Raw genomic sequence first — 13,791 nt, 5'->3', positions numbered from 1 at the left:
AGATCTCATTACTCACCAAAATAGGAAGTGCATGAACATTAATCCAAGGCAAACCAAACAATATATTAAGTTCTAATAAAGGCCACTGTGATTGGTTAAGACAGCAACTCACGTAAAACAAAAGTTAACATCTGCTCTGCCTGTGTAGGCGTTCTTAGAGCTTTGGGCTGAAACTGGATCCCTGTTGAAAGGAGACAACGCAGGTGTTCAGTCCCTGAAGCACCAGCCTGAGACTTTCTCCTTGTCTTTATCAGGTTTGGAAAGGAATGGAAAGGGGATCAGTTTCTCCCAAGGTGATTAGGAGGATCTAAAATTATCTCTCAAGAACCACTACAGGGCTTCACTTTAGATGAAATCTGGACCATGAGAGCTTCTCTCTCTTCTTTCCCTCCCTCCTTTGTAGCTAGGAGAGGCCCTGTAGTAGATAGATACATAAAGGAAGTATCAAATGGAAGCTTTCAGGAACATTCTTTAAAAGGTAGCTGTTTGGGTCCTTTGCTTTTATTTCTTCATCTTTTTCCTCTTTCCTGTTGGTTGAAATTTGGATGTGATGGCTGGAATCAGGCAGCTATAGTGGGTAATGAGGTGACCATAAGAATGGAGTCTGCATACAGTGCAGCAACAAGATAGAAGAAGCCTGGCTCCCTGAGCGTCTGGATTTTTTTTTTTCGTAAATGAGAAATGAGCTATTTTTTATAGTTCCTGTTACATGGGGTCTCTGCTGTTCATAGTCATAATCATTCTAATTCATAGTCATTCTAATACAAAAGGAGAATAAGTGAACTCTGGATTCGCAATGAGAAGATCTGAGTTCTAGTCCCATTTCTCCAACTCATACTCATATCCATGTGAGTGAAAAAAGAAATAGTCCTGGCTTTGCACTCCCCAGCACCTATTTTAAACTTCCAATGAGGTTTGCCCTTTGGGAACTCTCAGTTCCGCTCAAAGCTCTGCGTGTTTCTATTCCGAGGCAGTGGTGGGAGCAGGGTGCCTAGGGAAGGAGCAGGGTGGGGCCTGGGTTTCTGCCCGAGTTTATCTCAGGTGTTAGCCTGTTGAGGAGGTGATCGAGGTACAAATGGGCCCCAGAGGTGTGAGAGGATTCTGAATGAGAGGGAGAGCGGTCCTTGATAACTGCTGAATAGTATCACACATAAAGCACGTCTGTCCTTAAACTGCCTTATCTCCTTCCTGCCGAAGCATGCCAAGCGTATTCATAAAAGTGCAAACAACTCATTCCTCTCTTCCCTTCAGAACATCCTCAGCAGCTGCATAGTTGTTATGTATTTTAAATAAAGCATTTAAAACCTCTCAGAATTTAGCAACAATCACCATGGATACTCATCACTGAAATCCTTTGTTACCATGGCAACATTCCACCCTTCACCCCCCACCCCCCCAACCCCCATCTTGCCTGTTTACCCTGAAACTGACACATCAGTTACGGTGAATGATAGGAAAATATTTGAGTGGACCTTCCAAGGGCATAGAAGCATGAAATGTCTTGCCAGAAAATAGGTATTTTTCCATTATTGTAATAAGTACTATGTTTCACTCTCCTATTTTACCCAGGATAGATAACTATTATTACAGGGGGAAAGAGGAAGATCAATGATGAATTAAAGCAAAAACGATCCCTTTTGTCATCTCCTGCAGGTGATTTTTAATAGCCTTTCTTGCTGCATTCAAAATGTGGTGAGTAGCAACGTAGGAGTATTAAGACGTGAGTATCATTTGACCCACTTCTGCAGTTTTCCAATAGGCTTGAAAGAAAACCCTTTAGAAGCAACAAACAAATCTGGGCAAAGGTATTCACAGCAGCCGCTACGGAATGGTGAGCAACAAGAAACGGTCGCTTGCCTGATGCTGAGAGTGGTTGGAGGAAGTGAACAGAATACGACACAGTATGATCTTTCGTAGCATTTACGGGTGACAAGTAGGACATGGCCATGCATTTACGACTTCAGAGAAATACGTGAAGCAAATCAAGCAAAATACAGTTGATCCCAGTGATTATGGGCATGGGCTCTGAAAATGTTTGCACGTACCTTAAGCAAGATTAGAGCGAATGGGGGGATTCTGAACCCTCTTTGGGTCAATGATATTTTTAGGAATCTGAGAATGCCTTGGACCATCTCCCCAGAAAAATCCCCAGACATACAACATTTTGCAGTAACTCTAGGAAATTCATCGGTCCCTTGATGTCCATTCAAGGGCCACTCCCTCCCCACAAGGACCCATCCACTTCGGATTTAAAACATAATATTCATTTAGTTCAGTCTTGGTCATTAAGTTGCTTACTCCCATTAAGAAGCCTAAAAAACCCCAACTAAAACATGTTCAGAGATTTGGGACATATTACGTGTTTGCTGTTTGTTCGCTCCTCGTAGAATGTGAGTTCCCTGATAGCAAAGCTACTAGATGGTCTTGTCTGCTCTGTGTATCTCCAGGACCTAGAATACTGTTGCTTCCAGTAGCAGCTACTCAATATTTCCTGAAGGAAGGAATTCCTTAACAGCATGTCCAAATGCAAAGCGTTATTATTAGAATGACAGCTTTGGGCTGGAATCATCCATGTTATTGCGCATTGTAAGCTGTTTATCCACCTTGCTGTACGGGGCACAATACTTCACGTGTGACTACACCACAGTAGAACCATCCATTCTACTGGGGCTATTTGGGTTCAGTTTCTTTGTTTTGATTTTTTTTTTGCCATCATGAATAGTACCACCTGGAACATTCTAGCACATGTCTTTTAGTGAACAGATGGGTGCCTTTCCATGGGAATGGAATTACTGGATGATGGTGTCTGTGCATGTGTAGTTCTAGAAGACGTTGCTAAACAGTTTTCTGAAGTGGTTGTACCAACCTGTGTGGCCATTCAGGTGATTCTGAACGTCTCTCTGTCTCGAGGCCGACTGTGCCATTCCAGGGTCCCGTATTCCTTGTAAAGCCAAGTGTGGACATAATCACCCACCTCTCCCCTCCGGGCAGTTTCTTTCTTAGTGAACGATTTACCTCTGTCTGGGTGATTTACTTCCTTATGAAAGCTCCCCTCTTTCCATCAGTTGTCTCAAAACATTAGATGCTAATGTTGGTTGAATACAAGAGTGACTCCTTCAAATCTTCTGGGACAAATCCCAAACCTTTGCTGTCCTGTTTTTATTTTTGAGCCATACATTAAGAAGAAAACTCTGAGCCATGGAAACTCACAGAATTAAAGACACGTCACCACCTGAAAAGGACCCCATTGTTCTAATGCTTGGCTTATGCCACAGTTGCTGTAAGCAAGGAGAAGATTTGCTTCTAGGGTAGCAGAACCAAGTTGGGATGCCACGTGGAATTCCAGCAACTTGTTCAGGTGGGTCGTGAGGCTTGTTTCTTCTGTGTGCTATTTCCCAGAGATGAAATGTTGCAAACTCATCTTTTGTCATGTGCCCCAGAAGCTTGAATCTTGTCTTCTGAGACCGTGGGAGTGGACAGAAGAGCACAGAACCACACTAAGGGTCTGGCATGGGGAAGGCCGTGGACGAGGGGCAGTCTCCTACAGGGGCTCATTAATTTTCCTTCAGTTTCTTAGTAATACCAGCATCCTCTTCTCCAGTCTCCCCCTCTCAGGAAATAGCCTCTTGGTTCACCTCGCTCAGAGAACCAGAAATATCAGTGCCGCCCTTGATAGGTCTCTTGCCCTCATCCCTGCATCTGCTCCATGGCCAAGCCCTGCAGTTCCTACTTCCAAATATATCTCAAACCTCCTCACTGCTGTCCACGCCCACTGACTATGACAGTCCCCTCCGGAACCTGTGCCAGCAGGCTCCAAGCTGGACTTCGCCTGCCACTCCTGTTGCCTACAGCCTCCTCTCCACCAGAGTGAGTTCTGCAAATTTCTCTGCTGAAAATCCTCCCGGACTCCCACAGTGGGTGTTGCAAGCACCCTGCTTATATCCCCTTGGCACACCCCCTTTCTGGGCAGGCAGAGCTGGTGGCTTAGGGGTGCCTAAGGCTCAGCTGAGAGTTTATCTGGCTGTTTATAAGGCAGGCTGCCAGTGCCAGGAGGTAGCTCCCCTCCCTCTTCCAGCAAGCTTCACCTGATGGCAGCTGGTAGCTGGTGGATAAACACCGCAGATCCCTTGCTCCTAGGCTGGGGATTACGTTGAGTGGGGATCGGGGGCCTGTTGTCCCAGTGGTAATCTGCTTAGTGTTGTGCTCTCTATCTGCCTCCTTCCTTGGCCTCGCCCTCTCCTCTACCAGTGCTTCCTGAGGCCATTTCCCCCAAATACATGATTTACCCTCACATCTTTGTCTCAGGGTCTGTGCTTGGCGGAGGTCATGGAGAGGACGTGCCGGCGGCTGGACCCTCCAGCTGGACCTGGGCACCCCAAGGCTCCTCACCGCCTCCCCGTCCTCGGAATTTGCCTTCTACTCACTCTTTCCGCAGTGGGAGTCGTTTTCAAGGACGCGGTCCTGAGAGAGCAATGCGGTGCTGAGGTCATCCGGACGCTCTGTGTGACTGAGCCTGTCTTTGTTCCCTCTGCTGGCCTGGAGGACATCATAGCACATGGAGACGATCTGACTAAAATCACCCTACAAGACTTCAACGAGAGCCACAGATTCTGCCCTCCTGAACACCAAATCATCTCCAAGCAGAAAAGCCGTCCTCTGAAACAGGACAGCCTTGAACATTTTCTCTCTGCCTTGCGAGGACGTCCTGGTGCCATTATCCAAACAGAGTGTCGTGCGTGTACATCCAGTGAGACTGCATACACACCATTTTTATTAAATCACAAGGGGACACTTATAAAGCCCCACAGCGATCTGACCCCCAGCCTAGGGGATGTAATACATCAGTGGCTCAGATCATGGGGCTCCCTCTCGGTGGAAAAAATTGTTACTTATTTTGGAAATCATTATCATCATCATTATCTATTTTCCATGTGCTTATATGGGTTGCTAGGGGATCTGCCTCTGGTGCGGCCAGCCACCTCCATGCGTGCAAAATCTTGCTGACCGACTGCTCCAGACACTCTGCTGGGGAGGGCGGCGTGGGGAGATGGTCAGAGCCGGTCACGGTCACGAGGAGTGGAGTGTTGGTGGGGATCACGGACGGGATGTGACCTGGGCTTGACCCGTGAGGGGGCCCCCTCGGGAAGGTCAGGAGATTGTGAGCTCCTTACACCTCCCCTTGAAATGTGCGTTCCTCCCACCATGCCCACGGTGGGAGCCATTTTCAAGGACATAGCCTTGAGACAGTAAGATGTTCTTGAGACCAAGGTGACTGAACCCGTTAAGACCTCCATGTAAACTTTTAAGATTCTGGCTGCTGTGCAGAGAACCCCTTATCCTGTGGCTGCCAAGACCAGCCTGGTGAGTCCCCTGCTTGTGAACACTGCCTCTGGCTTGGGAGGGGCTGCCTCTTTCTTGCGCCTCTCCCTGCGCTCTGGGTGCGCAGACGTGGGGGGCAGTTTATGAACTGACATCCAGTTTCGGGAAAAGCCAGAATTGGACAGTCCCCGCTGCTGGTTCGGTAATGTCCAAATGCCACATCTGGTCTACAGTGCAGGTATAACCTGGTCCCCACTCCCGCCTCCTTCCTTACTCCAGTGCCCTGTGCTTCTCCGCAGACACACAGAGGTTCTGTGGCTCAGGGCCTTTTCACAGGCTCCTGTGTCCTTCTGGGTTCATTTATGGGCCATTTCCCCCAGAAAAGCCTTCTCTCACTCCTCAGTTTAAATTCAGCACCCCAGGGACGTCTGGCTGTCTCAGTCAGTGGAGCCCGAGACTCTCCATCTCAGGGCTGTGGTTTGGGTTCCACGTTGAGTATAGAAATTACTTAAAAATAAAAAAAAATATGGGCGCCTGGGTGGCTCAGTGGGTTAAGCTGCTGCTTCGGCTCAGGTCATGATCTCAGTCTCCTGGGATCGAGCCCTGCATCTGCCTCTCTGCTCAGCGGAGAGCCTGCTTCTCTCTCTCTCTCTCTCTCTGCCTGCCTCTCTGCCTACTTGTGATCTGTCTCTGTCAAATAAATAAAATCTTAAAAAAAAAAAAAATCCATCAGCCCATGTTATCCCTTCTGTCAGCTCCCTGTTGCTTTTGTTCCTAGCATGTATCACTATTTGTCTCCTTATTTGTTTACTGTTTACGTTCCTTCCCAAACTGTGACCCTCTCTGAGGATAGCCATATCTGTCTCATCCACCACTGCCCGCTCATAGCCTGGTTCGCAGAGGTGCTCAGTAAATATTGATTAAATGAATGAATAAAGTGTTATGATTATCCCATTTCACAGATGAGTAAGCTGACACAAGGTGGCTGAATCACTTGGTCAAGGTCACACGTCTGGAAAGTAAAGGGAGCTGGATTCAGACCCAGCACTGTGTCTTCGGTACATGTCTAGGAGTGGGACGGCTGAGTCATATGGTAAGTTGTATCTTGACCTTTATAAGGGGCAGCAAACTGATTTCTGGGGTTATTTACCATTTTACATCCCCACCAGGAACTGGCAGGAGGCACGGGAGGGGTGGCAGCGTGGGTCAGAGGCAAGTGCTGTCTGTGGATTGGATGTTGTGTCCTAAAATGCGTCTGATAAATCCTAACGCTAATGTGATGGTATTTGGAGGTGGAGTTTTGGGGACGTGATTAAGTGAGATTAGGTTAGGAGTGTGGGTTCCTCGTGTCCTTGTAAAAGACAAGAGCTCTCTCGGTGTCCCCGCTCCAAGGAAAGCCATGTGAGGACAGGACCAGCAAGAGAGCCCTCCTCAGGGACTCGGCCATGCCTGCCTCCTGTCAGACCTCCAGGCCTCAGGACCCTGAGCAATAATGTTTGTTGTTGAAGCCTGAGAGCCCCAGGGATGTGTGGAGAGTTCAGAAGGCGTGGACTTGTCCTTGGAGGAACTCACAGGCCTGCTCCCTTCTGAGGACTGAGATGAGTAAGGGCTGTCCAAGGCACTGTAAACACTCATTGTTCATCAACTAACGAGTGGGTCAAGAAAAGCTGATATGCATCCGGGCGATGGAATACCCATCAGTGCTACCATGAAAACACGAGGCTCAATGGAAGAATTGCCAGTTACAAAAGACCACATATCGTATAATCCCACTTATATGAAACATCCAGAACAGGCAGATCTGGAGAGAGAGGAGATGGGTGGTTGCCAGAGACCTACTCAGGCAGCTGAGGCATAGTTTCCCCCGTTGCCTGGGGCCGCTGTGCTGCCCAGGTCCCTGGTCGCCATTCAAATGGTAGTCATTCTCCACGGGTCGCGCCTAGGGGGGACACGGCAGCTCTGCTTTCCCTGGCAGACAGGGACCCAGCTTGCTGGAAATGTCAGTGGCTCTCTTCTCTTTTCCAAAAGCCTCAGGAACCAGGGAACGTGGGCTTGGTGACCCAGACTCCAATTAGGAAAGCAGTGTTGGAGGCTGAAGCCCAGGGGGTGCTGCAGGTGCTGGTGAGAGTGTCTGGATGGCCCTGAGAATGGCCCCTGGGATCCATTGCTAAGCCATTCTCCAGCCCAGGGTTGTCTCCTGGTGCAGGGGGCAGAGTGAGGAGTGCTTGGGAATTGCATTGCGCTGGAGACACTTGCTTCCCAATTACTGGACTTTTGAAGTTATTTAATGTGGGAAAAACCTCTGCACTGCTGACCTACCTCCAGGCAGCAGCAGGAATGGAGGGCAGAGATGCCTCTGTCCCTTTTGGCGTCAGCGATTCCCTCCTGGGCGCAGCTGGGCCAGGACAGGCACTTCAAAATAATCATGTTTATTGAAGTGTCATTTATGGGCAGGCGTGCTAAGAACAGTCATCTCAATGGCAGTATGGTTTACGTGCAACAGTGCACCCATTTTCGGTGGACAGTTGGATGAGTTTTGACAGATTTATATACCTATGTAAACCACCGCTCCAGTAAAGATAGAGAATATTTCCATATTCTTATATTTCTTACATTTCCGTATTCTTCTATTTCCATATATCCCTTTGCCACTAATCACCATCCTTTCAACCCCACACAGCTACCGACTGACCTGTTTTGTATTACTCTATATCCCCAGCGTTTCCTATGAATGGGATGATACAATGTGTAACATTTCCCGTTTGGCTTCTCTTGCGGGGCATAACGTTTTCGTTTTCGTTATTCACCCCTTTTACTGCGCGTGTCAGTACTTCATTCTCTTTCTGTTGCTAAATAGTATTCTATTCTGTGGATATGCCACAGTTTGTTTCTCTCTGCACACATCGATGGACACTTGTAGTTTGGGGCTTTGATGCATAAACCTGTTTTGTGCAAGTCTCTGTGCGGGCACATGTTTTCCTTTCTCTTGGGTAAATGCCTAGGAGTAGAGTTGATGGATTGTGCGATGAATTTCTATCTAGCTTTATAAGAAATTGTCAGATTCTTTTCCAAAGTTGTACCATTTTGTATTCCTACCGGCAATGCGTGAAAGTTCCATTGGTTCCACATCCTCACAAACACTCAGTGTTGTCAGTCTTACTAGTCTTAGCCATTCTGGGAGGTGGCGTATTATCTCACTGAAGTCTTAGTTTGCATTCCCCTGATGACTAATGGTGTCGCACACCTTTTCAGGTGTCTATTGGCCATTTACATACCTTCTTTTGTGACCTGTTTGTTTAGATCTTTTGCCCACATTTTATTGGGTTATTCGCTTATTATTGAATTATAAGATGATACTCCAAAGGCAAGGAATGAAGTTATTCAGAATTCTCAGTGTGATAAGGGGGGTTCCTAGCCTCTCTTTCTCTCTGGGAGTCTGGCCAGGATAACAGGGTGGGGCGGGGGAGCAGCTTTGGTAAAGTAACTTAAGGTGCAGAAAGATTATTTTAGCATAAAAACACTCAGGTGGAGGTTAACCCCAAACATTAGGACTCATGGGAGTCTGCCAGAGGACTAAACTGTAGATTCCCTTAGACCCCTGCCCCAGAGGGACTGATGCGTAGGTCTGGGGTGGGGGCCAAAGAATCTGTATTTCTAACAAGTTCCCAGTTGGCACCTAAGCTGCCTGCCTAGGGACCACACTTTGAGTAGCACCTGAGAGATGACTGAGGCTGAAGTTAGACTGTGGTGACGAGCTCTTACTTTCCCTTCTTCTCCTCCAATCTGTAGTCTCTGTAGCTTCCCCTTCCTCTGCCCATCCACTCCTCCGACCCTGCAGAGTAGCTGTATGGCACAGAATGATTGACAACCCACTCCATCAAGGTGGAGAGGATCAGGGGGTCCAGGGGCCCCAGGGACCAAGGAAGAGAGGGAAAAACATCAAGGCAGAGAGCTTCCCCCACTGACTTTGAAGGGGTAGACACAGCAGTCACCCTGAAAGTTGGGAACAGAAGTCATGAACTTGTTATACCTGACCTGGATATGGTTTTTTTTTTTTTTTTTTTTTTTTGTGGTGGTGGTGGCAGGGGGGTTGTCTTCACTGTGTTTAAATTCTTTTGAATGAGTTGTCAACATTTATAAATTGACAGTAACATAGGATCATACTTCTGGTTAATGGTTGCAACCAACTGTTCTAAATGTAAAGGGTATGGTTATGCTATGAGTGATTCTGGCGTTTGGGTTTAAGATCTGTGAAAATATTTTGGGACACTGAGACCTGGAGAGACATCAAGAACCTTTTAGGGGCTGTACTTATAGGTGTCTGTGTGCACACATCCCCCCCCCCCCCCCCGATGTATGTTTATTGGGCCAAAAAACAACCCTAACTGAAAACTTAACAGTAAAGACATTTTGATTTTGCAAGCAGCTGGTAAGAGAGAATTTACAAACTACAAAGAGTAAAATATAAATAAAGAAGCTAAAAAGAAGAAATGGAAAGGAAAGAACACCTACGGTTGGCAGTAACTTGAGACGGATGAAACAAGAAACGTTTTCGATTTCAGTTAGACCTTTAGAATTTTTCAGAGTGCTTAAATGAGGAAAAATAAGGAGGTGGAGTGAGTGTGGGAGAGGACACTGCCAAAGTGGATGAAGCTAAAAATTTAAATTCTTGTTTAACAATCCCAACACATTGGCATTCAAAGTGTGCTATTAATAAAAATGCTCCTTTCAAAAAGATGACTTGGTGTAAACCACTTTTTCCCCCTTTATGCTTCCCTTGCTGTGCTCAGACCCTCAGGGCATAAAGCCTGCATCCCAACTTCAGTTTTTGCTGTGTATTAGCTTTGTGACCTTGGACAATTTACTAGATCTTTTCTTTCTTTTTTAAAAGATTTTATTTATTTTGTTAAGGTAGAGAGCGAGCACGAGTGGGGGGCAGAGGGAGCAGACCTCCCCCTGAGCAGGGAGCCTCATGGGGGGGTCCATTCAAGGATGCCAGGACCATGACCTGAGTGTAAGGCAGATGCTTAACCAACTGAGCCACTCAAGTGCCCCTTACTAGATCTTTCTGAGCCTCAGTTTCCTTTTCTGTTAAGATGGGGAGAATGAAACCTACTTTTTGGGGAAACTGGACAAAACTCAGCATTAGACCATAGGTGAAACTCAAAAGGTCTTACAGGGACTGGGAAGATCTTGTAAAGGAGCAAGTGAGTCTCGTGGAAACTGGGACTAACCGGAGCAAACACCTCTTTGAAGAGCCCACTGCTTGTGACCTCCAGCCTCCAGGAAAGTGGGCTCTGTCTGACCCCAACTTTTTGTTGTTTCGAAGTTACTGAATATCCCCTTTGTTGATGTGATCTCTCAGGTTTTTGAGCGTTGACAATCAATTCACATTTTCCTAAAACAGCAACTCAACCAAACAGAACGGATTCTGCAGGACACACTTGGCCACCATCCTCGGGTTTACATCACTTGCCTTAAAGAGGAAGGGAATGAGATGGTTTCCATGCTGGAGAGACGTTTTGTTCCGTTTCCGCTTTGGTGCAGGGCGCCGTGCGGAATGCGAACCAGGGTAATATCAGCTAACCCTACCCAGTGCCTGCTGTTCTAGGCCCTTCACCTAAAACTGTTCATGTGATACCCCCAACAACAACGCTTTTTCATTTGGGTCACAAAGGGGTTAAATGAACCAGGGGAAAGTCCATTTTCAGCAACATTTAAGTCGTCCGGGATTAAAAACTGCAGGTAGGAGCCCACAGCTCCTTTGGAGACTTAGGAGACGAAGATTGCCTCTGCGGGCCCAGTACCCCGGCCTTTGATTTTCCTTTGAGGCCCCTTAGGACAGGGAGAGGGGTTCCCGGTAGAGGGACAGCAAGCGCACATCCTCCTGGGGGCCGGCGGAGGACCCCTGTGTATCTGGGGATCAGCAACGTGAGTGATTGACTGAATGGGGAGGAGGAACGTGCGAACAGGTCCAGCCCACCGAGAAACCCAACTGCAGAGACAACTAACTTTTCCTGGCAGAGGAGGGAGAGGGGGCGGTGGCGCTCCTCACCCGCAGACTTGTCTTGAGAACCCTTTATGGCTTCCTCCCAGGCCACGGCTCCCACCTCTAAGGGCAGAGCGCGCGCGCGCGCATGTGTGTGTATGTGTGTGGGGAGGACTTGGTGATCGAGGGTCACGCGCAGGTGGCTTTGCCGCGGTGGTGGCGGCGGTCGCAGAGGCGCCACCGCTGGAGGCAGAGGAGGAGGGAGGGCAGGCCCACCACCATCGCTGCGGACAGGTAAGGTGGGCACCGCAGGGGCTGCGGGGAGGGGAAGGGGGCGGGCCGCCGCGGGTCTCGCCTCCCCAAGCTGCAGCCTGCCTTGGGTAAGGGGGTCGAAGGGGGCCATCTGGGGCGGGGAGGGAAACGCAGGACGCCGTCTGCGAGAATGGGGTTGCTGGAGCCTGAGGATGCGCTAGAACTGGGGGTGGGGCGACGACGGAATTGGACGGCCAGGAGAAGGCACGCGACCCGCGGATCCCCTGGGTTTGGGGGGGCGGGTCCCTGCAAGGGTGTGCGAATGGCTGCTTCAGAGCGCGGAAAACAGGTGGTCGCCGGGTGCTAGCGGTCCCTCGCGGGCGCAGCGGCTCGTCACTGACCGCAGCAATGTCCCTCTTTCCCAGGCCGGCAGGGGGTTAACACCTCGCTGGGGAAGCCACCGGGTGTTGGGTGTTCGCCTAACCTGCGGTCCCAGGGGTTGCCTCACCACTGTGCTGTGCTGAATGGATGGACCGTGGGGCCAACTGGAGACCCACCAGGGACACTCATGGTTGCTAGGCAGGATTGTGTGCCCAGTGTGGCCAGATGGGTCAAATTCTTGGGAAGCCAGAAAGTGAGACACTTGTGTAAAAATCACCTTTGGATTTTGGCAATTAACTTAAAAACACTTTTTATAATGAAAAGTTTTGAACATACATGAAAATGGGGAAACAAGTATAATACAAAATTTTTATTTTTAAAATACTCTGTGAATCAAATAAAACCTATTCACTGGCCACTTCTGGCTACTCACTGCCTTGGTCTAAGCCTGGGCTATTCAAAGTGTGGTCCTGGACCAGCAGAATCAGCACCACTTGGGAGCAGAAATGCTGAATCTCAGGCCCCGCCCCACACCTAACTGAATTAGATTCTGGATTTTAATGAGATCCCCAGCTGATCCAAATACATGTTAAGGTTTGAGAAACAGTGCTCTAGGCCTTTTTGCCTGAACAATTTTTATTATTCTCTTTCCTGATTTGTCTTCCTGCCTCCAGGGTAACTAGGTGGAGGGAAGAATATTCTTTAGGAAGGATAGGTTATTTTACACAGTAAACCTGATGGTGTTCACACTAGTCTTACCCTCTTCAGGGCCTTACCTGAGCTCTTCTCTTTTATAAATCTTATAGGATTGTTTTGAAGGTGAAATGAGTTAATACAAGTAAGAGAATTTGTGTATATTTTTATTGGTCAGGACTCTTTCAGTGAAAAGAGATAAGTTAAACCAGTTTAGGCTAAATAAATACACAATTTTATAGTTTCAAGGCTTGTAAAAGACTAGAGGATTTCAAGTATGGCTGGATCCAGGGGCTTAGATAATGTACTTGGAACTTGGTGTCTCTCTGTCTCAGAAAAGGCAGTAGGGGCAACACAGGATGGCTCACCTGGACCAAAATTGTTAAGATTGGGAGCATGTGGTTTACAAAAACAAAAGAACCCCAAAACTGAAAAACAAAAACAAAGAGTGGGAAATAAATTGTTGGCACGGGAGGACCAGATGTCTCTTAGTTGGAAACCATATTCATTGAATTCAGATCATTCATTACTGATTTTGTCTGATCTCCCCTACTGGACTTCAAGTTCATTGAGAGCTGTGGCTCTATCTTCCTCCTCTTTGTGTCCCCACACAGCAGATGTATTGCATTTCACATAATGATTGATGTTCGGGAAGTACTGAATCAAATGTAATTGACTCAAGTAGAGATTCAGTCTCTGAGACACCAGCTTCAGGCAAGAAATCTCTCTACCCCTCTGAGTTCCAGTGGAAGTCACTGTTCTCAAGCTTGCAGTATAAAGAACATCACAGACTGACTTTGGATGCCTTTGTTTCTCTCATTGCCATCCCTCAATTCAAAGTCATTTTGTCCCTTTGCAGGTGCCAAGCAGCTAGGAGAATGGGCCCAGCATGAAACAATTTCAAACCATGCAGCATTTTATTATGCAAAGGTAACAGGGTTTTTCTCAGCCGCGACCCTAGCCACAGTGCCACCTATGATTGTTACCTGAGTCAGGAAGGAAAACAGAAGATTTCAGTACTAGGTGTCAATCAAAGGGAGCTGCTATGTCCCCAGTTTGTTAGGGACCAAGATTCTTTTGAGAGGCAAAACTGTATTTCCAGCAGCTAATAAGAGTCTTAAAAAGGCAAAAACAAAACCTAACAAAAAAGCTCCTTA

The sequence above is a fragment of the Lontra canadensis genome, unplaced genomic scaffold (assembly GCF_010015895.1).
Source record: "Lontra canadensis isolate GAN:19392208 unplaced genomic scaffold, GSC_riverotter_1.0 scaffold58, whole genome shotgun sequence".
In the NCBI taxonomy this organism is placed as follows: domain Eukaryota; kingdom Metazoa; phylum Chordata; class Mammalia; order Carnivora; family Mustelidae; genus Lontra; species Lontra canadensis.
Note: the sequence above shows the minus strand (reverse complement) of the source record.